Source organism: Otolemur garnettii, unplaced genomic scaffold (assembly GCF_000181295.1).
Source record: "Otolemur garnettii isolate 467f Iridium unplaced genomic scaffold, OtoGar3 scaffold00021, whole genome shotgun sequence".
Classification (NCBI taxonomy): domain Eukaryota; kingdom Metazoa; phylum Chordata; class Mammalia; order Primates; family Galagidae; genus Otolemur; species Otolemur garnettii.
Window position 1 is genome coordinate 7628618 of NW_003852416.1, and position 11002 is coordinate 7639619.

Sequence of the window (11002 nt, forward strand, 5' to 3'; positions counted from 1 at the left end):
AAATTTATGTCCAGTTAGCCACTCAGGATCCATTTTAGCTGTTCCAGGTTAACATTTGTTCGCATTTGAAATCAGTCCTTCCTCTCCAAGAGCAACCTACTTTTACTGGAACATGATATTTAGAGATAATAGTTTGGAGTAGGGGAGCAGTTATTGGTTTGGTCATTTTTCTACGCTTTTTCAGTATACAGACTTTTTTTTTTTTGAGATAGAGTCTCACTCAGTTGCCTTGTTTTAGAATGCTGTGGTGTTTGACAGAGCAACCTCAAACTCTGGGACTCAAGTGAACCCGTTGCCTTGGCCTTCCAAGTAGCTGAGACTACAGGTGCCTGCCCCAAGGCCTGCTAGTTTTTCTATTTTTAGTAGAGATAGTAGGGTCTAGCTCTTGCTCAGGGTGGTCTCCAGTTACAGAGCTCAAGCAATTCACCAGCCTCAGCCTCCCAGAGTGCTAGGATTACAGGCGTGAGCCACTGTGCCCACGCGGACAGACTTGAATTGAAAAAAAAATGCGCCATACATTCATTCTGATTATTTCTACATTGAAATATAGGATTACAGAGTTATTTAATTTCTTTGGTTTTATATTTTTTTATTTCATAATGAAACACTTGGCTCCCAAAAACATTTATATCTTTATGCTAATTATAAATTCAGAAATATTCACAAATAGCTATATCAATATTATTATTGCCACTATGAATGCTGAAATCTGCATAAGGTTTCTTAATATTTTCTCCCCTTTGATTAATACATGTCGCTAGAAATGTTTGGTCGGTTTATTGTTTTAAAGTAAACTAGTTTTTTGTTTGTTTTCGGCCACAAACACTTCAACTGCAAAATGTGTTTCAACGCAGTACCTTCATTTAAGGAGGGAGGTACCATTTCTTGTTGAAAAGGAAAGAGGAACGGTTATAGTTTTCCCTCACCAACAGTACCGAAAAGCTTAACAGAATGGTAGTAAGTTTTCCTTTATATACTCTTGCATTGAAGACTCACGTGAATTAACTATTGTTCTGAATATTTTCATTCATTAATTGTGCTTAATAAGTCCTAAACCAAAGAACATTGTTTTACTGGACTTAAGAGGTTTGCACAACCTCCACAGACTAAAGCTGCTCGCCTTCCTTCTCCCGACCCAGTTAGGCAATTGTACGTACATAATTAATGCTCTTTTTGTTGCCATGCTGCGCGCTGGGACGCTGTGCTACGCAGCCAGAAACGGGCACTCCCTGCCCTCAAGGAGCTCACAGCCGGAGATTAACGCACCAACTGTTTATTCTATACAATGGCAATAGCACCAAACTGAAGATAAGAACTTGGTGTTATGGAATCCAGACCCCATTCCCGACTCCCACCCCCGAGATCTCACCTTGGGATGAATTGCCAAACCGACAGGTAAGCTGTTTTTACTGACTTCGCCTACATTATGGGCAGGGTTTGCCCATCAGAGTCCGGAAGCCACAATTTGGAATTCTCTTTTACTGTTTTATGCCCTGACTCAACCGTAGATAGGACAAGGGTGAGGAGGGATAACATCCAATGATCGCTTCCTACAGAAAGAAACAACCTGCTTGGATTGGGGAGGAGAGGAGAGTGTGAGGCGGGACAGGACTAAAGGCAAGACAGCTGGCCCTTCAGGTTCCCAGGGACACAGAAGCCCAGCACTGCTGAGTGCGGGGCGGGGCCTCCCTGGGCCGAGAGGTAGAAGGCGGTGCTCCTTGGGCCCCGCCCACTGCAGATAGGTAACCGGGGAATTTCTAGGTGCGTCGCGTCACGCCAACTGCGCCGCACCGATTGGCTCCGTCTTGGAGCTCCGCCCCCTCAGCTGTAGCCAAGCCGGCTTCGGCGTCTCCGCCATCTTTGTTGATGTGTCAGCTCCGCGGGTGCTCGGGGAAACTGCGGCGGTGAGAGAAGTGACGGCCCTCTTCCTTGCTGCTATTTCTCCCTCCCACTCCAGTTCTGCCGGACCCCGCTATGAAGAAGTTGGCTCCTAAGGTAGAACTCCAGCGGCTTCGTTAGGGCGTGGCCTGCGGCTGAGAAAAGTGCGGTGAGTGCCAGAGGGGAGCCCGGGAGTGGCGGTGGCGGCCGCCTGGGGCTGCCAACCTCTTGCGCTGTCTGCCCGTCCCGGAGCGGGGGCGAGCCCGTTCCCAGCCTGACTGCTCTGGGGTCAGGGGCGTGAAGGTGAGGGCTGGGGCACGGGATTCGAGACCCTTCCTCTCCCACCCGCGTTCGGGTTCCAGGATGCCAAGGGTGGAAGACGGCAAAGACGGGTCGGCAGGGTCTGGGGGGCTGTATCTCGAGAGCGACGGAATTTGGGCCTGGCATGTGAGTGTGAACTGCTGCCAAGCCCCACCTGCTCGAGAATCTTTCTTAGACTTAATCACCTATTTCACGTTTCGTTTCCGAGTTGACTGTGTTTTATGTTTACTGCTGTGACTACGTGTTACTCCCTTCCATTACTGTGATTTCAAGTTCCTTAGAAATGATTTTTGGAGGTTACGGATAAGAGAGATAATTATTCTTTGTTTTGACGTTGTCTTCCAAGGACATCAGGGCATTTCATAAACTGCGGTTGATAAGGAAGGAATTTCAAATTTATATCTTCATCAAGTGTGTAGAATGTTAAAAACCTCTTTCCACATGTCCCCAAGTAGCAATCCTGGAGAACACTGCAGGTTGAATTATTGCCCAGCTGTTACTAGTTTAACAACTTAGACTGATATTCACGTCTTGATTTTTGTTTTAGCGGGTAAAGGCCTCGATTTGAAGTCAGAGCATCTGGGTTAGAATCTTGCTGCTTTCACTTGTTAAGTCTTGTTGCTACCTGTGGGAATGAGAAGAGAGAGTATAGTAAAAATATGCAGTACGATCCCAAGTACTGGAAAGTTTTCTCTGCATGTGTGTCATGTTCTTTTGATGCCCATCTTTTTTTATTTCTATCGAAATGATAGGCTGGTGATTTTCTAAGGAAAATGTACAGTAAAACAACGTTTCAACAGATGTACTGTGTATGGTCAGCAAAAACAGGTAATCTGTTAAATGGTTAGGTTTGCTAGTTGTGGGTGTGGCCTTCCCAGCTAGTAAACTACACCTTCTTTTTTTTCAGGGTTTTGATCTTGTGAGAGAGATTGAGGTTCCTGAGCCAGTGATAGAGAAACTGAGCTGTCTCTGTGTATAAAAGTACATTGTTCCCTTGCATTGTACTTTTCAATTCTCTACGTATCATTACACAAATAAAACACAGTGTTGATTGGCCCAGTTTTTCTTTTCTTTTTGGTCTTTTCATGCTATTTTAAATTTATTGAAGATACCAAGTAGTTTACAAATCCTGCTGTAATAACAATTAAAACTCCTTTTTACCATATCATAGGCAAGCATTATAATTACTGAAAAATTTTCGTGAAGGTCTGTGGATTTTGTTTATATTGATTTTATTTTTTTAAAGGCCTAGTTAAGATTAACTGCATATGAATTTAGGGATCTTTAAATGGTGGAGATTCAATTAAAGTGTTACTGGCATTTCAGAATTTTATCATTGCTGGCAGATAGGAGTGGCTAGTGTGTAGCACAGTGACCGCTCTAGCCTTTTAGTCCTTTACTCATAAACTAACAAATTGCCCTTTGGTGCTATACAATGGCAACATAACTGATGATGATTGCCTAGTATATTTAGTTTAAAAACATGTATTTATAGCTATCTGCTGACATCACGAAGTGAAGGTAAAATAGTGCCGTATATGCTTTATGAAAGATTTCAGGTTGAAGTAGGAAGCAGCCTTATTTAGGGATTTACAAAATCATTTTTCCTTTGAAGAATAGTAATGTGTACTAGTTTCTCAAATTCATCCAATAGTTTTATGTTAAAGATCCTAAACCTGAAGTTCCAGGTTTATTTTATTGATAAAACTTGGGTTTTTCTCTTGCCTCTTATCTGTATCTTTAATAAAAGCCCATTCTTGAATTTCTCATACACATACCACTGGGCTTACACTATCCAATCTTATATTTAGTATTCATTTTAGGGGCAGCAGTGGGGTCATGGATGATTTAAATCTGTAAATGACCTTCTAATCTTAGGTTGTTTCTGAATTCTTTGAACTTTCTCAGCTACTGAGATTTTAAAAATTTATTTATTAAGAAGTAAACAAAAGGAAAAATATTGGTGTCAAGGGGCAATAGATAAAACATGGAAATCAACCCCACCATAGTTTTGATTAGATTGTGAGTATATTTCTCATGAACATCTGTCATTAAGAGACAGGAAGTGATAGTCTACTATAGGATTGATTAGGTAGTTAGTGCTAATGAATAAGTTTCTTATAAACTACATCCTAACAGTTTACCAAACCCAGGCCAAAGGTAGCTTCACAAAGTAAACATTAACCAAAACCATTTAAGATAAGGCAAACTCACAGCTTATATACCTTTAAAAAATTATTTTTAGTTATTAGCCTTCCTTTCTCAAAAGAACTGTTGACCTGTTTGTTTTATTCGTTTAGTTTTCATATTTCATGATCTGAAAATACTTTCATGTTTTAGTCTTATTAAAGTGCAAATGTTGATCTGTACAAGTAACTTCAAATTAAGATTTCTGTCTTAACTTTCTGCTTTAGTATTTGTTTATTTTTGAGACAGAGTCTCAAGCTGTCACCCTGGGTAAAGTGCTGTGGCATCACAGCTCACAGCAACCTCCAGCTCCTGGACTTAAGTGATTCTCTTGCCTCAGCCTTCCAAGTAGCTGGGACCACAGGCACCTGCCACAACTCCTGGCTATTTTCTGGTTGTAGTTGTCATTATTGTTTGGCAGGCCTGGGCTAGATGCCAACCTGCCAGCTCTGGTATATGTGGCTAGCGCCTTAGCCACTTGAGCTACAGGCGCCGAGCCATGCTTTAGTATTTTAAAATTTTATTTATGTGTGTAAAATTGCATCGATCTAAGGTACCTAACTGGCATTACATATGTGGTATAACTTGATAATGTGCTTTATGATGTGGCTACTGCCCCTCTTTTTCCTGGCATCTTAACCGACCTTGGTTTCTCATTCTTTTGTTACCTTTTCATGGGATTTGATCCTATTGGGAGTTCCAGTAGTATCTTATCTATTTCCCTGGGATCTTTTTTTATGACATTTGTGTGTGTGTGTGATACAATGCATATGCCATAAAACTCACCCTGCCATGAGTCTTAGGTGTAAAGCTAAAAAGTCCCTCACAGGGTTAATTGACCTTGGCCTCAACGTCACACACTTTTAAACTGTTGAACTAAAGACAACTTTTAAAATTCTAGTGTTGCTTTTCACTTAAAAGGAAACTGAACATGTTACATTTTAGTATAAAATTAAGATATGACTATTATAGAAATTGTTTCTTCTTTTTTGTAGAATTAATCTAGAATTCTTTGAAATAGCCAGCTTAATTTTTATTTATTAATTTTAATTTTTAAAAGAAGAATTTGATCTGCATAAATTCACATTACATGAAACTTGAGTGTCAGGTATTTTCATCATGTGAAACAAAATTTTCATGTTTCTTACACAGATTTTTCCAGGAAAGTGTTTGTTTTTTAAAGTAAAAGTCTATCAAAAATCGGAACCAGTGCTGTGGCTTGCAACTATAATCTTAGCACTTTGGGAGATTGAGATAAGAGGATCATTTGAGGTTAGGAGTTTGAGACCAGTCTGAACAAGATTCCATCTCTACCAAAAATAGAAAAAATTAATCTGTGTGGTGGTATGTTCCTGTAATCCCAGCTACTGAGTAGGGAGGCTGAGGCAGGATAGCTTGAGCCCAGGCGTTCGAGGTTGGGTTGCAGTGAGCTGGTAACACCACTGCACTCTGCACTCTTACCTATAAACAACATTGTCTCAAAAATAAAAAAATCAGTAGGGGGTTGTGAGCAGGTTATATTGGACTGTGTGGATACTGTTTTGATTTGATTTTTGCTTCTGACTTTAATAGCCATGTCAGAGTTTTGTTAGAACTAGTCAGGAAGATAACTCATTCTTCTGTTTATGCTGCTTTTGACATGTAGTTGGAGAAATGTTAAAAAAAAAAAAAAAAAAAAAAAACTTTTGACATACTTTTCCTACAGAGGACAGTAAACCATTATGTTGAAGACCAGGAGTGGTCTCACGGGCTCAACTTGCTTGTTGTAGTGGTTGTTACTTGAGGAGTATACAGCTGGTATTGCTTAGGACTTGAATGATAAGTTTATCATTCAAAATTTATAGTTTTACAGCATAATGTTTATTAGACTTAATGTTTTTCTATTAGATTTAAAACACTCATGTATTTTTTTTAATAGCTTCTAATGGAGCACTGGTAGACCTCAAAAGGAAATATAATGTTAAACACTATGTAATCTGTAATGATTTAGTGTTTATTGTAGCAGAACACAAGGAGTAGAAGATTTGACATACAGACTTTATATATTGGCCGGCTGCACCAGAATATAGGCCCCGTGAGGGTGTCTGTTTCATTTCCTTCCATATTCCCAACTCTAAGGATAGTAATAGTTGTTCAGTATATATTTAGTGAATAAATTAATTAACATCTATTTTGGAAGTGTATTCCTGATTTGATGCCATTGTATGAGGCATTGATAACGTATTACCGACTATCTATAGATTGGATTCCTTTGTATTTGCAGTTTATTGAATAAACCTGAGTTTTTTGTTGTTTGTAGTGCCAATTTGTGGAAAAACAGAAAATAAAACCAAAAGCTGTTAAAAAAGTATTTTCATTTATAAGGCTCTTGTATAGAAATAATTTTATAAAAATAAGAGTTCTTTCATAAGAAATAAAATCCAAGGTGGACATGGTGGTTGGCTCTAAGGCAAAGAAGAATTGTTTCTTGACCAGTTGCCTACAGCTGATGAGCTCCAGTAAGAGCGAAACCAGTTCTCACCTACAGAAACAATTTTGAAGTGTGAATTGGTCCTGTAGTACTGTGTCAGAAACAGAAACAACTCTGGGGATTAAAAAACGTGCTTGAATTAAGAGGAGTTTTGTGACTGTGCTGTTTTAAATACAGTATTTCCCTTAATGACTAAATGTTGCTAAAAAGTCAAAGTAACCTGTTTCTTTTTTCCCTCAAAAAAAAAATTGTACTCTATTCTTGTAATTACTGTATATGAGTGTGAATTTAATTTGTACAAGCACTTTTTAAATCAAGACAATCTTGTAAATAAAAGACTAGTTTTACAGCATCCCCCTTTAATCTACTAGTAGGCTATTCTATTCTCAGTATCCTTGATGACAGTTCTCAACCCCATCACCAAGAGAAAAGAGAAAACACTTGGATAGCAATCAGATTACCTGCATCAGCATTGCCAACTGAAGGCCTACAGGACTCAGCTGACTGTTTTTTCTCCCGGTTAATCATAGCCATATAATGCTGATTATTATTATTTTTTTTTGGTCGTCCCCATTTGCTAGCCCTCTGTGCACTTACTTAATCTTGGTAATGGCTTCGTTACGTATATAAACGTAGATCTTTGTTAACTACCTCTCCTTTTCCTCTGATCTTCAAACAGTATTCATATGAGCATCAGAAAACTAACTTTGCAAGCTAAGTGGTTATTAGATGCTAATTTGCATGATTATTTTTTCATCGTGGGCATATTAAAGAAATTATAGAAGGTGCTTGTCTTTAGAACTTAATCTAAGTCTTCCTTAATTTACAGGAGGATAATGTGTAAACTAGATTCTAAGGTTAGGTAATTTGTAAATAGTTTTTAATCTAGGTGAATGTCTTGCAGGATGTGAGGCACGTTTTTGCTCTACATTACCCTGCAGATTACAAGTCTTTCTACAACATATTTCCAGCCCACTAAATGCTGGTCCACGTCTTTGGAACCCTATGGGTCCTACCCTCATTAAGAACCGCTGGATTGGCCATACGCAGTGGCTCACGCCTGTAATCCTAGCACTCTGGGAGGCTGAGGTGGGTGGATTGCTTGAGCTCGAGTTTGAGACCAGCCTGAGCAAAAGCGAGACCCCTGTCTCTACTAAAAATAGAAAAACTGAGGCAGGAGGATCGCTTGAGCCCAAGAGTTAGAGGTTGCTATGAGCTATGATGCCACAGTACTATACCAAGAGTGACGGCTTGAGACTCTATCTCAAAAACAAAAACAAAAACTGGATTACATTTGCCAAACTGAGGGTAAATACAGTAGAAAAATGTATTAGTTATGTTTGTCTGATACTACTGTTTTAGATTTAGGGAGTTTGCTTTAGTTAAGAGTGAGATTCCTTCTTCTTGGAAATACAAAGACCATTTATGTCCATCCAAAAATGTCACAAGAAAGGCTCTGTGTGCTTGACAAGTATGAATGCAGTGTCTTTTAATTTACCCAAGAGATTACTTTTGTGCTCGCAATGAGGGAATTTCGCAGAAGTGTGGTATTAGAATCAGTTCTTTAAAATAATTAGGCTTTAAATAGACTAAAGGGAAGAAGATTGTGGATGGTGCAAAGCCATGGAATTATTTGGGGAAACCTGAATAGACCTGGTCAGGCTAGGAAAATGAAGTGCTAGGATTTTAGGAATGTGTTGAGAGATAAGATTGGAGAAGTGGGACAACCAGTTTATTGAAGAATCTCAATTCTGAAATATAAATATAAAGTAGTTTAATTTTTTCTTTAATGGGCTTCCAGCCATACTGTATAAAACATTCCTGTCCCTTTAACTGTCCTCTGAAGTTTAGTCACTCATTTTGTTACAATTTTTCTCACACTTTTGGTTATTAGAGAAAATTCCAGAAATTAAGATGTGTTCTAATTATTTTTTTTTTTTAAAGCCAAAGTCACAAACTTATCCTTCCTGAAGAAAAGTTAAAGCTGTTAGTTCATACCAGCGTGGTTTGAAGAAGAGGTTTAGTGAAGACATGCTCCTTTTCTCCATGTTCTAGGCAGCCCCTTTCCATCTGGGGGAAGACTAACCAGCACAGGCAGAGCTTTCATTACCTGGGTTCTATACAGGGGTTTTGTTAGAGGCACTGTTGTGGGTCCCTGGCCCCTTTAGTCACTGAAGATGCACTTCACAGGGCAGTCTCACTGTGACAGAGCCAGTGTAGTACACACTGCAACTTCTTGCCTGTTTTAGTGACCTTTGCCATGGTACTGTCTCATCCCTGGGCTGTCCCAAAAAACCTGCCCTTCCGTTAACCTCCTTGCTCCTTTGGAGTGTAGGAGGGAGGAATGGAGAGAGATTGAGAAATCAACAGTTTTAAGTGTTCCAGGTATGTGAAGGGATCACAGGTCTCAGTAGAGGAAAGGGGGAATAGAAATGCAGGAGCCATGAAATTGTTGACTATGAGGGAAACAAAGAGATGACTAAGAAAATTATACCATGGGCAGAATAGAAGGATGAGCTGCTGTTGCTCAATGGTAGGAGCTATAATGATGATTTTGGATTTGGCCATTTTGAGTTTGAGGTTATAGTAGAACCTCCAGAGGAAATGCCTGTATTCACATGGAGATTTTAATACAGAGACAGACATAGTGAAGAAGATGAGATGATTTGGTGTCTATTACTCAAGAGTACAGAACTGAAAATTATTATTATGTAGGCATCAACTCTGAATGTTACTTCAAATTATCTAAATGGAAGGACAAAGACTTGACTGAATCCGGGAACATAAAAGCTGGGTGAGAGCCTAAGCCAGTGTTTGCTTAGTGTTTTTCTGTTGACAAATCACGGCACATAGATAAGAACCATGTTGTTGATAAAGTTTTCTTTTTACTTTACGCTGGGGTGTTTGTAATGACATCTTTGAAGTCTTTTATTTCTTCAAATAGATTATTTATCTGCTCCCTGTTACACTTTGGTCAGGGTTCAACTTATATTGCAGTAGCCTTAGTTATGATGTTTAAGACCAGTTCCTTCATTTGTTTTTAGATTGATTTGCAGGTTTTTGATACAAGTTTAAATTCAACAGCAACATCTTCACAAGTTATATCTTTGAGTTACTTTGGGTAGGGTAATGTAGATGGCAGTACCCTTATTTGAGAATTATTTTACTCTGTCCTAGATTTTGGAATACAGAATACTTATAAAATCTTTTATTATTGCATTTATTTGTATTGTCTACCAGGAGTGTCCAACGTTTTTTCTGCTGCACATTGGAAGAATAAGAGTTGTCTTGAGCCATACAGTAAATACACAAACACTAATGAAACCTGATGAGCAAAAGAAAAGGTCTGTGCATACTTTTCCAGATAGCTGACACTACAGATAAACCAAATAGTCCTTAAATCTGTACGTGGCCATTGGGCCACAGGTTGGAACTCCTGGTTGTAAACCAAGCCTTTAGTAACAGCATGGGCTTTGGTTTGGTTATAAAATATGCACAGCAAGATAATTTCTGTTTGGTTTGGAAATGTATGTTATACAGATAGGTAGTTTAATAGAGTGTTAAGGCCAATGGTTATGTGAGTTGATACCCCAAAGAGCAGTCTCAACTAAAAGAAAGACTATCCTTCTTCCCATTTTCTGCATCCCTAGAACAATGTTTTTCAAATACTAGTATTATGTTTGTGCTTATAGGCAGGCTTTAATTCAACAAATATTTGAGAACCTTTTATATACTAGGAACTCCATAGTATACTACTCCACTATAATTTATTATGATTTGTTCTTAACAAAATTCACTCCTGCTCAGCATTCTGAGGATTCTAGCTGACCAGTCTTCTCACCTTTTTTTTTTTAAATTATCCTTTGACCATCACTTCCATCACAGCCTGATGTAAACATGCATCTTTGTTTTTCAGAATTGTAATTTTTGTTTTGTTTTCCATTGGTATAACTCTCATCTGGAATTACTTCTTTTCTAGGTAGTCAAAACTATATAATCTGCCCACTTTTTTATCTAACCTCACATGGCTTTGGTAACTTACCTACTTTGTACAGGACATCTGACAAAAGAAGTTGACGATTCTTTTTCATTAAGATCACTGAAATATTTTATATTTGTGTCTCATAATTTTTGAGGTTGGCTAAT

General features: G+C 38.7%; 1 protein-coding gene across 2 annotated transcripts in view; it reads left to right on the forward strand.

The window, feature by feature from the left end:
* The first annotated feature begins 1880 nt into the window (after nucleotides 1–1880).
* The window catches only part of CCDC186 (coiled-coil domain containing 186), a 40257-nt gene continuing 31135 nt past the window's right edge, over nucleotides 1881–11002 (forward strand). For both annotated transcript variants that reach the window (XM_012803566.2, XM_023511744.1), the window contains exon 1: nucleotides 1881–2047. The gene's annotated coding sequence lies outside the window, so the exon portion shown is untranslated. The remainder of the gene's footprint in view (nucleotides 2048–11002) is intronic.